Source organism: Panthera leo, chromosome A2 (assembly GCF_018350215.1).
Source record: "Panthera leo isolate Ple1 chromosome A2, P.leo_Ple1_pat1.1, whole genome shotgun sequence".
In the NCBI taxonomy this organism is placed as follows: Eukaryota; Metazoa; Chordata; class Mammalia; order Carnivora; family Felidae; genus Panthera; species Panthera leo.
Genome location: NC_056680.1, coordinates 70,733,045 through 70,753,212, shown reverse-complemented (window position 1 = coordinate 70,753,212; position 20,168 = coordinate 70,733,045). Strand labels below are relative to the sequence as shown.

Genomic DNA, 20,168 nt, shown 5'->3' with positions numbered 1-20,168 from the left:
CCTGTTTATTTTAACAAGCACATTGCATAGAAAGAAAATGGGGAGACTGCAGACTGTTAGAGATGAAGATAAGCCTAAGGACTCACCAGCCAACTGCAGTACATGGAACTTATTTGGATCCAGATTTAAATAAACTAACCATATGATGTTATTTTTCAGACAATCAGGGGAACGTAAACCCAAACTGAGCATTAGATGATTAGAAGAAGAATTGTTCGTTTTGTTAAGTGAATCATTGTAATATGGTTATCTTTTTAAAAACCTTAAATGACACAAAACATTTATGGTCAAAATGATATGAAATATGAGATTTGCTTTAACACCCCAAATTATCCTTCCAAAAAAGCATGTGGGTGGAAGATAAAACAAGATTGTTAAAATACGAGTGATTGTTTAACCTAGTCGATTATGGTTTGTGGGTTTATGTGTTTATTCTTTCTACTTTTGAATATGTTTTGAAAATCTCTAAAATACGTCCAAAATTTTTAAGGCATTGTGTAAGCAAAAGTAAATGCTAACTGTATTAAATCCATTCATTTAATTTCCCTTCCAGTAGGGGAGGTATCTTGACTCCCCCTTTTCTCTCTGAGAACGGCTTTAGATTTCTGGACTTGTCCTTTCGGGTGCCTTGACTTCTTCCCCAATGAATATATAAGACACTTTAGTTTTAAACCACCCTCCGGACACCCAACCAGAACATCCACAGTCACATCCTTAAAACTGGCTCACGGATAAAGCTAACAGGAAAATTAGGGATGAAGTCCAACAACAATGAAAGCATTTCTCTGTTCACTGCAATGGCTTCAATGACTCTGAATTCCATTTCTGGAAATGACATCAGTAAGAGCACTAGAGCCAAGGACATAAAAGCAGGGGCACTAGATCCAGAGAGACCGTCTCTCGCTCTGGCTCTGTCACTGACAAAGAAGTTACTGAAATTTCTGACTCACTGTATAAAGGGTAGAAAATCATAGTGCCTGAGGCACAGGGTGATTGTGAAAGCATATTTAGCTTAGATATTGACACAGAATAAGAGACCAATGCATTACGACACATGCTAATATAAGTAACATAATATTTATATTTTATTAGTGGTGTAATATTTACTAATTTATAGTGTTTCTCAATTCATTTTTTACACTGCTTCCAGACTCATGCCTTCCTTTGTGATCAAATGATTTTGCTGTTTGGAAGTCAAGTTTCTAAATGAAGTTAATTTCTTCGTAACAGAAAACTACCGGCTTAAACTAATTCATCCCCCAATACTTCCAACTCAAGAAGACATAATGGAAGCACACTCATTAATGAATTTAAAATCAAACTTGTATTTTGCATAATGTTAGATTTACAGAAAAATTGCAAAGATAGTATGAAGAATTCCCACATACCTCTCAGCAACTTGTGTTTTTTTATTTATTTTTAATTTATTTTTAGCAGTGAGTTTAAAAATTTTTTTAAATATGAAATTTATTGCCAAATTGGTTTCCATACAACACCCAGCGCTCATCCCAACAGGTGCCCTCCTCCATGCCCATCACCCACCCCCCTCCCTCCCACTCCCCATCAACCCTCAATTTATTCTCAGTTTTTAACAGTCTCTTATGGTTTGCCTCCTTCCCTCTCTGTAACTTTTTCTTCCCCTTCCCCTCCCTCATGGTCTTCTGTTAAGTTTCTCAGGATCCACATAAAAGTGAAAACATATGGTATCTGTCTTTCTCTGTATGGCTTATTTCACTTAGCATCACACTCTCCAGTTCCACCCACATTGCTACAGAAGGCCATATTTCATTCTTTCTCATTGCCACGTAGTATTCCATTGTGTATATGAACCACAATTTCTTTATCCATTCATCAGTGGATGGACACCTAGGCTCTTTCCATAATTTGGCTATTGTTGAAAGTGTTGCTATAAACATTGGGGTACAAGTGCCCCTATGCATCAGCACTCCTGTATCCCTTGGGTAAATTCATAGCAGTGCTATTGCTGGGTCATAGGGTAGATCTATTTTTAATTTTTTTAGGAAACTCCACACTGTTTTCCAGAGTGGCTGCACCAGTTTGCATTCCCACCAACAGTGCAAGAGGGTTCCCAATGAACTGAAACCTTAAATAAAATCATGCATGCAAGATACAACCCAGTCATAAGATAGACTTTATGTCCTTTACCATTACAGACTATAGGAAATAACCCAGTGAAGAAATGGGCAGAAAACATGAATAGACACTTCTTTAAAGAAGACATCCGGATGGCCAACAGGCACATGAAAAGATGCTCAACGTTGCTCCTCATCAGGGAAATACAAATCAAAACCACACTTAGATATCACCTCACACCAAAGTGGCCAAAATGAACAAATCAGGAGACTATAGATGCTGGAGAGGATGTGGACAAACGGGAACCCTCTTGCACTGTTGGTGGGAATGTAAATTGGCGCAGCCACTCTGGAAAACAGTGTGGAGGTTCCTCAAAAAATTAAAAATAGATCTACCCTATGACCCAGCAATAGCACTGCTAGGAATGTACCCAAGGGATACAGGAAGGCTGATGTATAGGGGCACTTGGACCCCAACGTTTATAGCAGCACTTTCAACAATAGCCACATTATGGAAAGAGCCTAAATGTCCATCAACTGATGAATGGATAAAGAAATTGAGGTTTATATACACAATGGAGTACTACGTGGCAACGAGAAAGAATGAAATATGGCCCTTTGTAGCAACATGGATGGAACTGGAAAGTGTTATGCTAAGTGAAATAAGCCATACAGAGAAAGACAGATACCATATGGTTTCGCTCTTATGTGGATCCTGAGAAACTTAACAGGAACCCATGGGGGAGGGGAAGGGGAAAAAAAAAGAGGTTAGAGTGGGAGAGATCCAAAGGATAAGAGAGTCTTAAAAACTGAAAACACACTGAGGGTTGATGGGAGGTGGGAGGGAGGGGACGGTGAGTGATGGGTATTGAGGAGGGCACCTTTTGGGATGAGCACTGGGTGTTGTATGAAAACCAATCTGACAATAAACTTCATATATTGAAAAAAAAATAAACTATTACAGACTATAGGAACCAAGTTCACTCATGGTTCTGGATTCCACACTTCAACCAATCTTTAAGAAACTACCACTTGAATTGAGGGATAGTATCAAAGAAGAATATCCACAGTTATCTGCAAAAGTTACTAAAATACTCCTCTCTTGTCCAACCGCTTATCTGTGTGAGGCTGAATTTTCTTCATATGCCTCAACAAAAACAACATATCACAATGGATTAAATGTAGAAACAGAAAGGAGTATCCTGCTGTTTTTCATTAAGCCAGACATTAAAGGGATTTGAAAAAATGTAAAGCAATGTCACTCTTTTCACAAGTATGTTTCTTTTGGAAAGCATTAAAACAGACATTATTTGCCTTCACACTTAGTGGAATGATTATTGGTATTTTTAAATGAATTATTAAATAAGCATTTACACTTTTTATGTTTATTCATTTATTTTGAGAGAGAAAAAGCACGAGTGGGGGAGTGGCAGAGAGAGAGAGAGGGAGAGAGAGAATCCCAAGCAAGCTCCACACTATCAGCACAGAGCCCCATGTGGGGCTCGATCTCAGGAACCGCGAGGTCATGACCTGAACCGAAATCAGGAGTCAGACGTTTAACCAACTGAGCCACCCAGGCATCCCTAACTTTTTGTTTTAATCTTCAATCAGTAACTATTAGTAACATAATCCATCTAAATAAAATTCTTTGGAGTTGTCAATAAACTTTACAAGTAAAAACGTTTCCTGAAACCAACAAGTTTGAGAACCATCTTAAGTGTGTCTGAAGTGGAGAAAGGCTGACCAGCAGGGCAATGAAGACAGGAGCAGCAAAGTAGCCCTGGGGAGCTAGTGATATAGTAGGACTATGGGTTTGGGCTTAATGCCCCTGTAGAGTTCCTGTTCCTTGTTCCTGTATACAAGGGAGTTGGATGGGCAGTCCTTGCATAAAGCTAAGACTTTAAAAGTTCTGCAGACTTGGAGAAAGGAGAATAATAAACTCCCTTTATAGGATTGGGAAATGGCAAGGAAGCTCACTTATGTCATGAATTTGATGTGGCAAAACAAATTCTGAGGAGAAATTGAATCCCTGGGCCTGCACCTGAATTGGAATCCTGATTCCAAGAGGTGAAAAAGCATAAGCAAGTCGTTATTTTAAGTGAGAATTGGTTCAGAGTGGTTGATACTTATGGGGCACCTAGAAGAAGCAAAAATGCAGAACCTCTTCAGTGAAGTTCTTTAGTAACTCTGTTTCCATGATATTCAAAATGGCTTTGGGCAAATCAAGTTTTGTTAAACTGAATGTTTATTGGAGATTCCCCTTCTTTTCCAACAACTGTGATGGGGAGGAAATTTCCTTAATTTGATGGAAGTTAAGAAAAAACAAACAAACCACAAACACCTGCAACAAATACACACAAAGATGCAACCATAAAAGCATTTCCTTAAGGGCGCCTGGGTGGTTCAGTCCGGTTAAGGGTTCAACTTCGGCTCAGGTCATGATCTCACAGTTCGTAAGTTCGAGCCCCACGTCGGGCTCTGTGCTGACAGCTCAGAGCCTGGAGCCTGCTTCGGATTCTGTGTATCTTTCTCTTTCTGCCCTTCCGCCCCTTGTGCTCTGTCTCTCTCTCTCTCAAAAATAAATAAACATTAAAAATTTTTTAAAAAAAAGAAGCAATTCCTTAAATGTCCGGAAAAGGACAAGGATACCTAGTATCTCTGCTTCTTCTTCATCAAGTTAGGGTTCTAGGCAGTGCACAAGGACCAATTAAAAAAAGGAGGAAAGAAATAAAGTTGCCTTTTCTTACAGATTATTTGAAATAATAAGACAGTTCAGCAATTGTTTAAGATACAAGGTGTACATACAAAAACAACCATAGGCTTATATGTCAGCAACAAATAATTAAAAGTGCAAATAAAAATATAATTAATATGGCAACAAAAACTATAAGGTAATAGGAACAAAAAAATCCAAAAAATTCTAAATAAGTGGAACTTATTCATGTTTATTGAATATATAAATTCAATAAATTGATAGAGAGCTATATCATTTTTTATTCTCAGAGAAGGAAAGGTTCAATGGAAATTCTCCCAAAATAAACATATAAATTTAATGCAATTCCAAATAATGTTCTAACATGATTTTTTACAAGTTGATGTTGAAATTCTTATAAATATCACATGGTCAAGTATATTACTCTCAGTTTTGAACAAAAATAAAAATTAAAAGGGACACATCTTACTAGATATGAAAACTTATTATAAAGAAATGGTAATTAAGACAGTTGTATGCATCAGGTGACAAACTAACAGGCCAACAGCATAAGATAAAGAGCCTAGAAAAAAATCCACGTATGCATTTTTGAGAAGTATATGCAGGAGGCAGTGTTATAAACCGGCAAGGAAAAAAAAATCGACTAACCCATAAAATATTGGGCTTTCTACTAAAATAAAAATAAAACTAGATTCTTCCTCATTCCATAAGCAAATGTAAATTCTAGATTGAGTAAAAGAGTAAAACTTTAAAAATAAAGTGTAGGAGAATATTTGAATGGTATTAGAATGATTTATTAATGATGTACAAAGAATAAAAATACAAAGAAAAGATGGAACCATTTTTACTATGTATCAAATAATTCCCAAAACTCAGGGTTTAGAAGACCAAAATATATTTTTGGATCATGCTATGCTTCCCTCAAGTCTTGGCAGAAAGCTCTGCTCACGTGAGGCTGAAAGACTGGGTTTCCAGAACAGTCACCTCGTTGATGTGTCAATGACTAGTGAGTGACAGTGAGTGTAAATTCTGCATGGCTCAAGCAAACAGTCCATTTGCACTGATGATGGGTTCCACAGAACCCATAAAGTGTATGAAGACACAGAAGTTCTGGTTTGGCTCTTTGAAATTTTCAGTAATGAGAGCCACCTCTGCAAACTATAGCACATTAATGACGATTATGCTTTAAAACTTGTTGTGAATATATTCAAATAAGTGTAATATTATTCTTTCTCCACACTTCATTTGATTAGGATATGGAACTTTAATCACTAACAGCTTCAAAGGATCTCAGAGGGATCAAAGTTTTAGTTTAATTCTGTTCTGAGACTTTGGGCAAGTGATTTTAATCTCCAGACTTCAGTGTTTCATTTTTGTAAGCTGAGAAGTTTGGGTGGATCGCATATGACATTCCTTCTAGGTTGTTGATATCCCCAACTCCATATTTCTCCAACTCAGCCAAGGAAGCACAATGTTCAAGATTCATTTTAGAATTCCGAGCTGCGGATTCACTGGCTCTCAAGTCTGACAGCCTGATTTCTTTATCTTAAATTCGTTTTCTCTCTTGTCATTCATCATTGAAAATGGTTTTGATTAGCTTAACTTTTCTTCTAGCCAGGCAATGATATCATTCTTTTGAAGGCTGTAATTAGTTGATGGAAGAAACCACCAAGGGAAACCATTGGCTAATTATTGAGTGGAAAACTTGGTTTATGCAATTTTGGCCTACTGATGAGTTAACAATAGCTGGTAATAAGGATTGCCAGCCAAGAATCCTCTGAGCTAATTTAGCCATCCTGTAAGTACCACACAAAAGCCCAAACAGAGCGTTTTCTGAGATTGCCAATTTTTCTTTGATTTCCAAGTTGAAGGGTTAATGAGGAGGTGGGAGTGGACGATGATGGGAAAGAATCCTCTTTCTGAACCTAAGAGGCGAACCATTCAAGGAAACCGAAGTGTAGGCTTTAGCAGAGGTAATGGAAGTGTTCTGTGGGACAAAGAATGAAGTCACCGCTGAGGCCATCTCGATATTATCTGGATCTCTTAAGGTCACCTGCCGCTCTTGTTAAGGTACAGCTAGCAATGTATGAATGGTGTCTTGGAACAACCCATCTCTCTGGAATCCACTTTTAATGTTGAGAATTGTTTGGGGAAGGGCATGGAGCCCATACTAACAAAATCTCACTGAACTAGTTTATTTCTGTTCATTACAAATACTCATGTCTTTGTGAAAGATACCTTCAATATTGTACCTCATTTGGAAGGAGGTGTAAGTAGACTCAACATTGGAGAATGGCACCTTTTCATGATTTTTCCATTTTTAAAAAAGCCCAGATGGAAGAATGTGAACATTTTAATATAAAATATACCAAACCCCCAGACCTCCCAGCCATTAAACCTGAGGCGTGATTACCCTTGTGTTAATGAAGCCTTTATTAGACATAAAATTCCCAGCAGTTACAGGACAGGAGCAGCAGGTCCCCATCTTCAGGGGGTGAATCAAGTCCATATGGTGGCCGGAGAAAGCCAACGGGTATGACTTATTAACATCCCCCCCCACCCCCGCACCCCCTACTTGTTTTGTTCCCCTGGTGTCAGTGTCCTCTTAGATCTCTGGGATAGATTAGAATGGCCTGAAGCAGGCATCTCACAGGAAAGCAGAGCAGCCTCTGGGGAGATCCCAGGGTCCACTGGCAAAAGTTTCCCTTGCACAGGTCTTAAACGGTGATAGTACTTTTTGCTCTAAGTGTAGGTTGAATGGAATCAAATGCAGCTTTGCTTTCTCCAGTGTTAAAAAGATGAAAGCCTGAGCAATACTTCTTAATAGACTTAATTTTATTAAGCACTTTTAGGTTCTCAGCAAAATTGAGTGGGAGGTACAAAGATTTCCCATAGACCCCGTGACCCACACAAGCACAGCCTTCCCCGTTATCAACATCCCCAACCAGAGGGTGCATTTGTTACAAGGGATGGACCTACGCAGACATATCATTACCATCCAGGGTCCATAGTCGATGTTAGGGTTCACTTCTGGTATTATACATTCTGTGGCATTGGACAGATGCATAATGATGATATGTACCCACCATTATAGAATCATACAGACTCATTGGCCGCCTTAAAAAATCATCTTAAAAAATCCACTTATTTGTAATATTTTGTTTCCAAAAAAGATCAAACATGAAACTAACTTCTTTTTTTACGAAGCTGAATATAATTGAAAAGTTGAGGGAAGAAAAGGGCTGAGTTCCCCCTTTTTTCAATGGTCAGGTGAAGCATGCTATCTGCATTGGTTTCTGCTTGTTTGCACACCCAGCCAGGGAAAGATCACAAACTCCCTCCCTCTTCCTAGGTGGCAGTTCCCCTTGGTATCAAAAGTCTTCTAAAGCCAGTCTGAATTCGAAGTGCAGTTTGAATCTTGTGTGTCTGACTCTACAGATCTCTTCTTGGAAGGCTGCCCCTGGAACAACCTGGCTTTCCGATCCACCTCTTGCCCCACAGGTGTTGATATTCTACTGGAAGTTCTCTCCCACCCCCGTCCTAGTGTAACCGTGGGAACACCTGACAAGTTCATGTGCATACACCTGCATTTAGTAGATAGTGCATAACTGGGACTGACTCGCATTGCATTTCTGCAATGGCTGATTTCAGGAGTAGAATAAGCATGCAGAATTCTAAGAAAGTTCCCCCTGAAAAGGAATACTCTGTTTCCCTCTGTCCAAGAGCCTGATTTTAAGTTTCAAATCAAGTGTGAAATAAGAAGCTTTGAAAGATGGCTATCAGCTATGTAGATAGGACTTACTTTTCCCTAAGATAAGCAGAATGAACAGCCACTAAATGCAACCTAGAGCACTTGCCATGAAGGGATTAGAAAAGCAAAGACGAGTTTTCCAGGGGAGTGGGTTTTGTTTTGTTTTGTTTTGTTTTGTTTTAAATCTCTAGCAGTCCCTTGTCACTTGCTAAGGCAAAAGAACACAAAACAATAGAACCAACCCAGTCCAACCCAAAGAAAACAAAAATATATCAGAGCATGTTAAGCGGGATCTTCCCTCTTGGTGGGAACTAAAGTTACAGCCCCAAATTATGGGCAAATAGTGCTAAGTGACCGAAATGCTATGTCCAAAGTGCCGCCAGCATTTCGGGCGAGCCATCTCACCAGAGGGCTTCCAGATGCTTGGCAGGAGGGAGGCCAGGCATCAACTCCAGCTATTAGGGTTGAGTCTGCCTGGTGCAAAAGGAGGTCCTTCCACAAGATTTGCATGGGAATCCCGGCTCACAATAAAGACAGCCAGAAGGAAAATAGCAAGCACAAAGCAGTTTATTAAAGCAAAAGTACAGTCTCAAGGTGGGAGAGTGGGCAGGTTCTCAAGGTGAAAGGCCCCTAGGTTGTTTGGGATTGGGTATTTGTTGTGTCTCTCTGGGCTGGTGGAACTGTGACAAGCAGTGGGGTGGTCTTTCATGGAGGCTGCTTCCAATCTTTTGGGAAACTCCTCCCACAAGTTGGGAGGGGGAGTTTTTGACCCCATAAGGTCTGTACCCAGTCAAGGCAGCCTTTCTCCACGGAATGGGTTCTACCTGCAATGCAGATACATTATAAAGAGTCTAAGGATTACCCTGAGTCAGAGGTGGTAGAAAAGAGCTTCTGTTCCACACCTATGGCTCTTTGGTCTGTCAGCCCCAAAGAGCTTAGAAACCATAAGGTCAGGATATTGAGCTCCTGGGCTTTTAATGTATAAATATATCACCGTCCTTGCCTCCGGCTCCTGTTCTCTGTCACTCCCCTTCAGGGACTTGGGAACTCTGCTTTGGGGGTATTCCTTCCACTGCTCAAGTGTAGCTCCTACCTAACAAAACCATCCCTCTAAGAGGAGGCCTTGGAGAAGGGGCTGCTGGGGGGATGCTGAGCCTCTGAGGGGAGATGGTTTTCTGCTCTCAACCTTGCCTTGGAAATGGCGTTTGAATTGCTGCTAATTCCTTTCCTGTAAGCTTGGGAAGAATAAGGGTAGGAATTGCTCAGAAAGAGTTCCTGCAAGATAAGGAGAAAGGACATGGACCCCCTGGTCGGATCACTTAGCTAGTTCTGACCCTGGGCTACTAAGCCTGTGAGAGCCTCCAATAAATTGAGGAGAGGTGTTGTTTTGATAGACTTCCAGGTGCAGAGAATGCCAGAACTGTGCGAGGCCTCAAGAATTACAGAAGCTGGATCTAGTGGAAATAAGCAGTGGGTAGTAGAGTAGTCTGGGATTCGTGGATCTGTCCCAGGCATGGTGTGATGCCTCCACTGAGATGCAACCCAGTCACCAGGATGCTCACTGCAATGAGTGGGCCCTTTGTCAGTGGGGCCTGTTGGGGCCATGGCCATGTCCTCCAGCACAAATGAGGGACAGATGCCCTCTTTTCTCTCCTTCTTCTGCTGCCTACAATGAGGGGCTTGTGCCCAGAAAGGACCGAGGGAGATCCTGGTGCCCTGCCCACGCCAACCACAGCTCCAGCTCTCATTAAGGCAAGAAGAGAGGAACATTGAATTCCCAAACTGAGCATCGTTCCAGCAACTGACAGTGGCCGGGAGACATAGAGCTGGGCCAAGCTGTCATTAAAAGTGTCAAGAAATGAGGATTTGGTGGGAGAAGTAGGAAAGCATGTAGAAGAAATTAGACTTGCAGGCTTTGATTTCTCAATAGACTTGTTTCAAGGACTAGACTTCAAATCCAGTCTATGTCCTCAGAATATGTACAGACCCTGGCAACACTCCTGGCTCAGAGTGAGCAACTCGAGTTAATGAGGTTGAATTTGAGGGGAACGCTAACTTCTCAGTGGCACCCCCTCCTAACTTGAGTTGAGACTTGAGAGGGTGGCAGCCCCAAAGAACAGATTTCATTTTTTAGGGTGTGATAGAGAATTGGGCTTCGTTTGCATGTAACTTCACTTGCTGGAAAGAGCGATAGCATTTTCTTGAAATCAAAGTGTGGATAACCATGGAATCCATTATAATGGGACTAGTTTGGCCATTGGAATACCTGGTCTATGCCCCTCTAGGACTGAGATGCTCATTACCCCATTGCTGAGAACAGATGACAGCTCTCAGTTGTGTCCCTGTCTGGGACTGGTCCTGGTGCTAAAGACGGGCACCTCCTTCAATGCCATTCCCCTTCCCAGGAATATCCAGCCACCAAGGTCACACTGTAGGGCAACTTTCTGCTGATTCAGGGTAACTCTGCAGGGCCATCCCGGCTCCCGGACCCTACAAAGGACAGGCAGACACCCTGTTGTGACCTCATCTCATTTCAACTTCTGCCTCTGAACCAGGGTCAACGATGACAGCTCACCAGCCAGATGTAGCCTGCTGCTTGTTCCTGTAGGGCCCATGAGCTAAGAATGGTTTTTACATTTTTAGATGGTTGGAAAAAATGAAAAGGAGAAGATATTCTGTGATATGTAAAAATTATATGCAATTGAAATTCTGGTAAATTTAAATTTACTAGTGTCTGTAAGTGAAATTTTAGTGGGCCACCTCCAAGCTCATCTCTTTATATATTTTGTGTGGCTGCTTTTATGCCACAACAGTCAAACTGTACGGCCCACAAAGCCAAGAGCATTTACTATCTGACCCTTTATACCAAAGTTTGCTGACCCTTGCTGTAAACCAGTCCTGCTCCCCTCACTCACTACTGGTGTTGAGCCTGAGCTCATGTCCTAAGCAGCTTCCAACATGCAAGTCTGCATCTCCAGGTTTCCTTCCTCAGGTCCCCGACTAGCGATGGGCTATCATTCCTGGTTCTCGAAGTTCTCAAAGACAAGACTGCACTCTAGGGTGTTGGACATCTTGCCATAAGGAATGTCCACCACAATTACACACATTTTCAATAACAGTGATTTTCTAACTTCTATCAGCTTCCTGGAATCTGTGGTTTAAAATTGATAAAACAATACTGGGGCGCCTGGGTGGCTCAGTCAGTTGAGCATTCGACTTTGGCTCAGGTCATGATCTCACAGTTCGTGGGTTCGAGCCCCACATTAGGCTGTGCACTGACAGCATCCTAACCAATGCAGAGATTTCCTTCTGTCCCCAGAGATGTCACACACGGTGCTCCTTGACCTTCATGCGACTCTGACAAATGTGTGTTCACACGTGAGGGCACCGAGGCTCAGGGAGAAGGAACATGCCATACTGATGAATCAAAAACCCGACTCCCGTCCTACTCCTCCTAAACCCCCGTTCCTTTGGCTGCATGATGTACAGGATTACTCACTTCTCAACTGTACATTATAAAACAACAGAAAATGATGAAATTCACAATGAAAAAGAAAAAATCTTCATGTTATAGTTGACAATGTATGGTGCTCAAGTTCTTTTACCTCCATTTGTTAATGGAAATGAAAATCCATTTTAAGAAAAATGTTCGGGGGCCCCTGGGTGGCTCAGTTGGTTAAGTGTCTGACTTCGGCTCAGGTCACGATCTCATGGTTCATGGGTTTCAACCCTGTGTCGGGCTCTGTGCTGACAGCTCAGAGCCTGGAGCCTGCTTCAGATTCTGTGTCTCCCTCTCTCTCTGCCCCTCCTCTGCTTGTGCTCTATTTCTGTCTCTCAAAAATGAATAAGTGTTAAGAAAAATAAAAAAACAAAGGGGACACCTGGGTGGCTAAGTCAGCTAGGCATCCGACTCTAGGCATCCAACTCTTGATCTCGGCTCAGGTCATGATCTTATGGTTTGTGGGGTTGAGCCCCACATTGGGCTCGATGCTGTCAGTGCAGAGCCTGGTTGGGATTCTGTCTCTCTCTCTCTCTCTACCCCTCTCCCGCTCATGCCCATGTTCTCTCACTCTCTCTCTCTCAAAAATAAAATAAACCTAAAAAACATATGACTGTTACTGATACTAATGCATCTATTTAATAAGATAGGTGATGTTGTTTTACACACAAAACTCATTATCCATGCTGCATATTTTATTGGATTTAAAAAGAGCCAATATGATGCTTGTATGATGTGGATTGGGGTCTCAATTCACTACCTCCCAGATTTCTCAATGGTCCAAGTCCCTGAGGTGGAGAATTACCATTCTGAAGGAATTTTTTGTCAAAATCTCAGCCCTCCCCTTCCACAGTTAGTAACTGAGTTGGGGGAAGGGGGCTACATAAGTGCTTTTAACAGCTAAGTCAGTGACATGACACAGGCTTAGAATTCTCAAATTTTCATGAAATTCTTTGGACATGGCAAACTCTTCATCCTGAGTAGACACTACACCATGTGGAAGAAATGATCCATTTTCCTTTTTTTCTTTTTAAAAATTTTTTGGTGTTTCATGTTTCTTAAATTTTCATACCGTCGTTTTCTCCCCCCCCACCCCCCCACCCTCCGTAGCAATTAACGAGAAAAACATTCAAACAAATGACTAAAAGGCTCTGTGTGTTTATCTTTGGGAACTGGCGCTCAGTAGGTAATGATCTCAAGTAGAGCTTCTCGCTGTTTGTTCACATGGCACTTGGTTTTGCCTTCACTATTTGTCATACTCTACTTTCTCAATTCTCATGTGTCTCTCTCGCGTAAATTCCGTAAGGGCAGCAGACATATCTGTTTTTTCTTTTCTTCTCTTTAGTTTTAATTTTTTTTTTTTTTTTTTTTTTTTTTTTTTTAGAGACAGAGAGAGAATACAAGTGGGGAGAGGTGCAGAGTGAGAGAGAGAGAGAGAGAGAGAGAGAGAATCTCTGTGCGGAGCCCAACACAAGGTTCAATCCCACGATCGATCCCACGATCCTTCCGTCTGTCACCATATGACATCGTTATAGGACCACTGACTACATTCCCCAGGCTGTACCTTTCATCCTCATGACTTGGTCATCTGGTTTCCTTGTTTGTGATGCGGTGACAACACAGTTACTCTGATAAGTCTATGCAACTTTTCAGTATCAATTTGGAGTCAAAAGTAAAAAGGAGTAGCACCTAAACCAGATACGCTGCTGTCTTCCTGCGGGTGGGGGTGGTCGTCTCGGCCACCTGCGCTCTGCTCTGAGACGCCTGGCGTTCTCCAGCACAGGCACTACCATCCTAGAGGTCAAGGCCATCTTGCCCTAGCATGGGGCCTCAGGTTCCCAGCTTCTTGCTCCTGAATCAGCGCATTGTGTGAATCCTATAAAGTAGTTCATACTCGAGTTATAATAATTTTATTGAACAGCCCAAAACTTTGTGAGGGTTTGACTATTATTAAATGGTTTTGTGGTATTTAAACCTTCCGCCACAGTCTATGGAAATTTCCTTTTCTATTCTCTATGTGTATATGCTTCAGGCAAATCCCACGGAATTGAGTCCAGTGCAGACCAATAAAAATGTTTAGTCTAGATTCCTTATCTTTTAGAGATATATACTGAACTATTTATGGCAAAATGAAAGTATGTCTGGGTTTTGGTTACAATTAATGCTGGGGAGTAATGATGGGGAGATGGGAGGGTATTGGGTGGGATTCTAAATGAAGCAAGACTGGCATTAGCTGAAAATAGTTGAAGCTGTGTGATGGGTATATGGTTGCTATTTTGCATAGGTTTGGAAATGTCTTTAGTAAAAAGTTTTTAAAATGTTCTTTAATTATTACCCTAGTTATGTATGCACACTAAATTACCATAAATAAAAAATCTATAATAAAGGAAACCACTAGAGAGGGAAAAAGTTCTTCAGGGTCTTATTTGACCGGATACATATGCCCCGGGCTCTGAGCATGGGCTTCTGTGAGTGTTGGGAACAGAGAGGGATGTGTTTTGCTATGATTTCTCCTTCCTCCTCCCTTCCAGATCTTTCTATGTCGTTTCCAGATCTTCTGGTGGCTGTGTAGGGAAGAGACTTTAGGGTCATATCCTTTCTTGGATGTTTCTGCGTCCGGGTCCCTGTGGGCAGCAGGTGTCCAGCCGCTGGCTCTCCCGGGTACAGCTGTCGGTTCCTGGGGGGCTTGCTGCTGGAGCATTTGTACTGCGCATCTGCTTTGCGCGGGAGGTCCCCTCTGGCTTCATGCCCACTGTCACCTGTTCAGTCGCTGCCCCTGTGGTGAACCCCACAGTATCTACCTGACACTCACGGTCCTGGTGGAGCCGTATATGGGATGGAGGCTCCCATTACCCTTCCTCCCTCTAAGGCTCTCTCTCCTCTTTTCCCTGCAGAGTCCAGACAGATCTGCCGCACAGTGAGGCCTTCCTTAGGGTGCCCTATGCATTTTATTGCTGGTTGTTATTATTAGCATCACGCCCAGGGGGGACCAGCCTGGACTTCGCACAGAGGGAGGCAAAGGAAGGCGGCCCTGCCCTCCGCTGGGCGGATTCTGACTTCGGGCTGGCAGCACAGACCTTTCTCGCACATTTTCTGTGTCTTCAAGCCTCACCTCTGCTGCTCCCGTCTCCCCTGCAGTTTTGTTCTTGGGACTGCATTTCATTCACCCTTAGGGTTTGCTACCACCCACCGCTAGAAGTATGCCTGCCCTCCCTGCTCAGCACACCCTTTCATTCAGCTACATCCTGGGCAGGGAATGAGGCCTTCCTGTCCACATCCACCTCGCCAAGCAATTGTCCAAAGCCCTCAGCCTCTCTTCAGAATCTTATCCGAAGCTAAAGCGTGGCTGGGCTCCGACTCCTTCTCCTGGCTTCCTGAGCTTTTTGAAATCAGGATCTCCATTCCTCCAAACTTCAAGGACTCTGCCCCTTCCCCATCTTCTGCTCTCACCCCTGTGTTTCCTCGTTCCTTCCTGCAGACACAGGCTACTGTAGTTCACAGAGCAAGCATGCATCTGAGAATCTGGAGGTCCTACCCTTAGGTGAGCTGTTCCTTTGAGTTTGTGTCCCGTTTCCCTGCAGAACGGGAGATGGAGGAGGAGAAGGGAAATGCACAGACAACAAACAGAGAGGCAACTCTGCCATTTCTCTTTCCCTGGTAAAACCATGAACGAATTCATACTCAAATGATAATGGTTGCTATCTAACACATCTTTTAAGTACTTACCCCCAATCTGCTGATTGGCCACAGAGTAGCCACCTGGAGGCTTGAAAAAGAGCCCTAGACTGGGTCACAAGAACTGGGTCAGGCCCCACAGGCATGAAAATAAAAGAAAGGCCACTAGCTGAAGGGCACCGTCCTGGGTTTGGGAGGCTGAATGCTCTCTGTTGAGTCTGCAGAAGGGTTTACTGAGTACCAACATGTCCATGAACATCAGTTTCCTTATCTGTGGAAGGAACAAGTACCCTTCTCCTGGGCTTGCTGTGGGGGGATTAAATTGAGATGATTGATATATTTTAAAGAGGCTTAGAAACCAAAATGCACTTATGCAAATAGCAGTTATCAAAACCCCTTGGGGCCTCTGAGAACATAAGATATTCTGACCATAGAGCTGATTTTGCTTAGCTGAACCAAGAGAAGTCTTGAAAATCAGCAAGATAGGTAATTTATGGGCTGTCTTCTATGGCCTGGACCCAACTATGTTATACCTCTCCTAACTCAGACAGCACATTGAAAAGGAATCTATTCCCAGAGGTGGAACATGGATGGGAGAGGAGTCGGTGAGCTATTATCCCTTCTACATCTGGCTTCTTTCTGCCCAGGGAAGCACAGGGGTGTGGTGAGCTGGCTCCTCCTATGACTCCCCCAAAGCCAGGCCGGCGCTCTTCCTGGGGAAGGCCAGGAAGCCGAATTCGAACTGGTGCTTGCGTAGGACGTACCAAAGGCAGACTGTGTTCTCTTAGCTATGGCAGACTCCAGACCCTTGCCTTACAGTTGACTATCACCTAGTACCTGGGGTCCAGATGGTGCAGAGTCCTTTCCCTCCTAGTAGACCAGGACCGCTTGCTCCTGTCCTCACATGCCGCTTGCACTTGTGTGGAAGGACAGGCACACACAGCGTCACTTTCCTTTAATATTTAATACAGAAGCCGCGTAACTATTTCAAATGTACCTCAGCACCCTATATATGTAATTGCTAAATCTGGTGACCACAGCCACGAAGGGCACAGGATGCTGTAGACATACAGTTATTGCAGGTTAGGACCTCGTCTGATGGCAGTGGTGACATTGACGGCTCAGAGATTAGGGCACAAAAGAGCCACGATCAGTTAACTTTGGTCTAGCGTTTCAGAAAGAGAAGTAACCTTCAGAAACAGCCAAAGCAAGGCCGTGGACAAGCGTTGTCTGACCAGCGCTCCTCGGTGGCAAGCCCATTTTTGAAGTTTAATATTGCGACGCAGGGTGATTTATAGATTGCCCTATGGAAAGACTTGACGCGAAGTTTCCATGCAGGGCTACAGAGCTCAGAGCAGGTGCAGGAAGGGCCATGTTCCAAGAAAGTCAGGAAGTGCCCTCCCTGACCAAACACCGCAAATCCTCTGCACACAGAGCAGTGCTTGAGCGAGGCAGAAACGCAGGTGGAAGCATGCCATTTTCTCCAGGCAAGACGGGTAACTTACAAAAATAAAGCCAAATGCGCCCGCGGCGTCAGCTTGCGTGTAGGAATTTCTGTTTCACGGTGCATTTACTTTTCGGTGTGGAGCCAGGTGCCCCTGAATGCAACCCCCTCGGAGGCAGATCTGGAACGCGGGGGAGGTAACGGTACAGGTATGCTCCGCTTTTTTTCTACATGATCCCCAGACCATTCTCCACTCTTGTCTTGAAGAGCCTGGAACTCTCTCCCTCAAGCCCCCTGATGTCCTTGCCTTTCTGCTTCTCCACACCTCTCTCCCTGTCTCCAGTGATCTTTGTCTGCTTTTGTGTTTGACGCTCCTGCTTCCTAGGCTTTCCCCATCCCCTCTACCGTGAACATATGAAATTGAAGTATTTAATACAATAAAGCAGCGTTATCCATTCTTACCCCTAAAAAGAAAAAAAAATTGAAATTGTTCTAAATAAAATCCCCAAATGAAATTATTTGGTGTTTTGACATAGCCCTTTATTAGCTGTATTAGCTGTAGTTTAATTATTTCCCTGTGAGTGGTCTTCAGAAGAAAAATGTTCCTTTTTCCCTACTACAGATAACGTCTAAGACCTAATAGAGTCCAAATCACAGGGACTAAAAAGAAGTTGTTCAGATGATATCTCCCGAATTTCACTTTAACTTTTGGCCCCACCTAAACTTTCATTACTTCTTTTTATTCTTAGTATGGCTGTGATCCTGCAGATGAGGAAAGAACCGTATTCATGCAATATTCGACATACATTTCTTTAACAATACCCAAAGGACTTAGGTTAATTTGGATTTCCATAAACACCAGAAAAGGAGTTGGGAAATAGTAAATCTATTATGTGGAATGAACTGTGGGTAGTTTACTGAGACATTTACTTTTGCAATATATATGTCTTTTCCATCTACAAATAATCAACTCATAAAACAAAGAACAATTCTAGTGTTAATAAAGAGTCAGTTCTCACTAAAGCACGGGTGAAATCATTAGCCTGTTGGGGCTTGGGAAATTCCTCTGTCCCCTGAATCTTCTCTTTCTGTCATTATCGGACTCAGTGTCATTTGATAATCCTCTTCCATTTTCCATATCTGACTATGTCCCATATTGTTCCATTCAAGGAAACAATCCTTTCCTTGTATCATGGTGTCCTGGCCAATTTTTTTTTTTTTTTCCAAAGGATGATTGCATTTTCTACCTCTGGATCTGCTCATTTCCCAATCCAAGCTCTTAAGCTTTTGTTAATTCTACCATAATAAATGTGCCCCCATTTCTTTCTTTTTAAACAAATGTTTACTTATTTGTTTTAGGGGAGCGAGGGTGAAAGTAGGGGAGGGGCAGAGAGAGAGGAAGACAGAGAACCCTAAGCAGACTCCACGCTGTCAACACAGAGCCTCGTGCAGGGCTCGATCTCATGAACTGTGAGATTACGACCTGAGCCAAAATCAAGTGTTGGATGTTTAACTGACTAAGCCACCCTAGTGTCCCCCCCCCCCTGCCCATTTCTTTAAGATGGACAGAGTTTATTTCTGTTGCTTACAGTAAGAACACAGACTGATTCACCTGCTTTGAATGAAACCTGATTTGTTCTGAATGTCTTCAAAAGAAGCACGCTTAGGAGATGAGCCGTCGGTAGCATTTCCCCATTTTCTCTTTACTGATGATTTTATTTTTTATTTACTTGATAAAATGCTCAGGTATAAAATCTTTAAATTTTTTTTTTTTAATGTTCATTTATTTTGGGCGGGGGGAGAGAGTGCGAGCAGGGGAGGGGCAGAGAGGAAGGGAGACACAGAATCCACAGCAGGCTCCAGGCTCTGAGCTATCTGCACAGAGCTCGGCGTGGGGCTCAAACCCACAAACTGAGAGATCATAACCTAAGCCGAAGTTGGATACTCAACTGACTGAGCCACCCAGGTGGCCCTCAGGTATAAAATCTTGATCTCAGTTCACCCCAGAAACGCACTGGAACACCTTCTCCCAGCTCCCGGGAGCCAGTGTTAAATTTTCAAGAATTTCTGTGAACCACTTGTTACATTCAGCTGCTGATGGTGGGAGCCTTTATTTTATTTTATTTTATTTTATTTTATTTTATTTTATTTTATTTTTGTCTCAAGGGCTGGGTGTGTATCAAACTGCCCCATTGTTCCGCACCTTCTCATTCTCAGCTCTCACTTCGCCGAAATGCACTGCACCACCTGCCACATTGATACACGGTGCCACTTCCTCTTCAGCTCTGTCACCTGGAACAACAATGTTCATCGTGGGGTCTGCAAACCCAGAGCAGCCGCGGAGCACCTGGGACCGCCTGTAAAGTCCTCACTTTTCCAAAGGCATGTCTGTGTGAGGCCGCATTTTCTTCATATACGGCAGTTAAAACGATAGATCACAACAGACTGATGCAGAAGGATGCGTGAGAATCCAGCCGTCTGCTCTCCATTCAGACCCAGAGAGATCAGCACATACTTAGAACAACATCAATCTTCTCATGAAAGATTTTATTTGAACGGCAGTTTTTTTCCTAGGACTGTGTTTTTTACATTAAAATGTAATGTGTTTATTATTGTTTCTTATAGATGAATTAATAAATATTTAAAACTCTTCCAGCTTTAATTGTTAATACAGTAAGTAGTGACGCTGTAACACACACAAAGGAAGCTGTTCGGAGTCTTGGATAATAACGGGGTCCCGAGGCTGAGAACTTTGAAAAGCGCTGCCATTCCCATTGGTGTGGTGGGGTTGTCAGAAACGGTACCAGGCTTCACGTTCCTGAGGGCAGTTCTCAGTGGAGAGTCTGGTCCCACAGACTGTAAGAGTCCACATCACATTGTGGTGACCTGGGATCCCCAAGAGTCTCACCGGAGTGGAAAGGACTTATTGAAGCTTTGCTCTCTGGCCGTCGGGGTGACTGTCTTGCATTAGGACGTGGCAGTCTCTCTGAGAA

At 42.8% G+C, this 20,168-nt stretch overlaps 1 pseudogene; it reads right to left on the bottom strand.

Annotated features, from left to right (window-relative positions):
- Positions 1-19,486, bottom strand: part of LOC122213143 — a 28,016-nt pseudogene extending 8,530 nt beyond the window's left edge.
- Between the last annotated feature and the right edge of the window lie 682 nt (positions 19,487-20,168).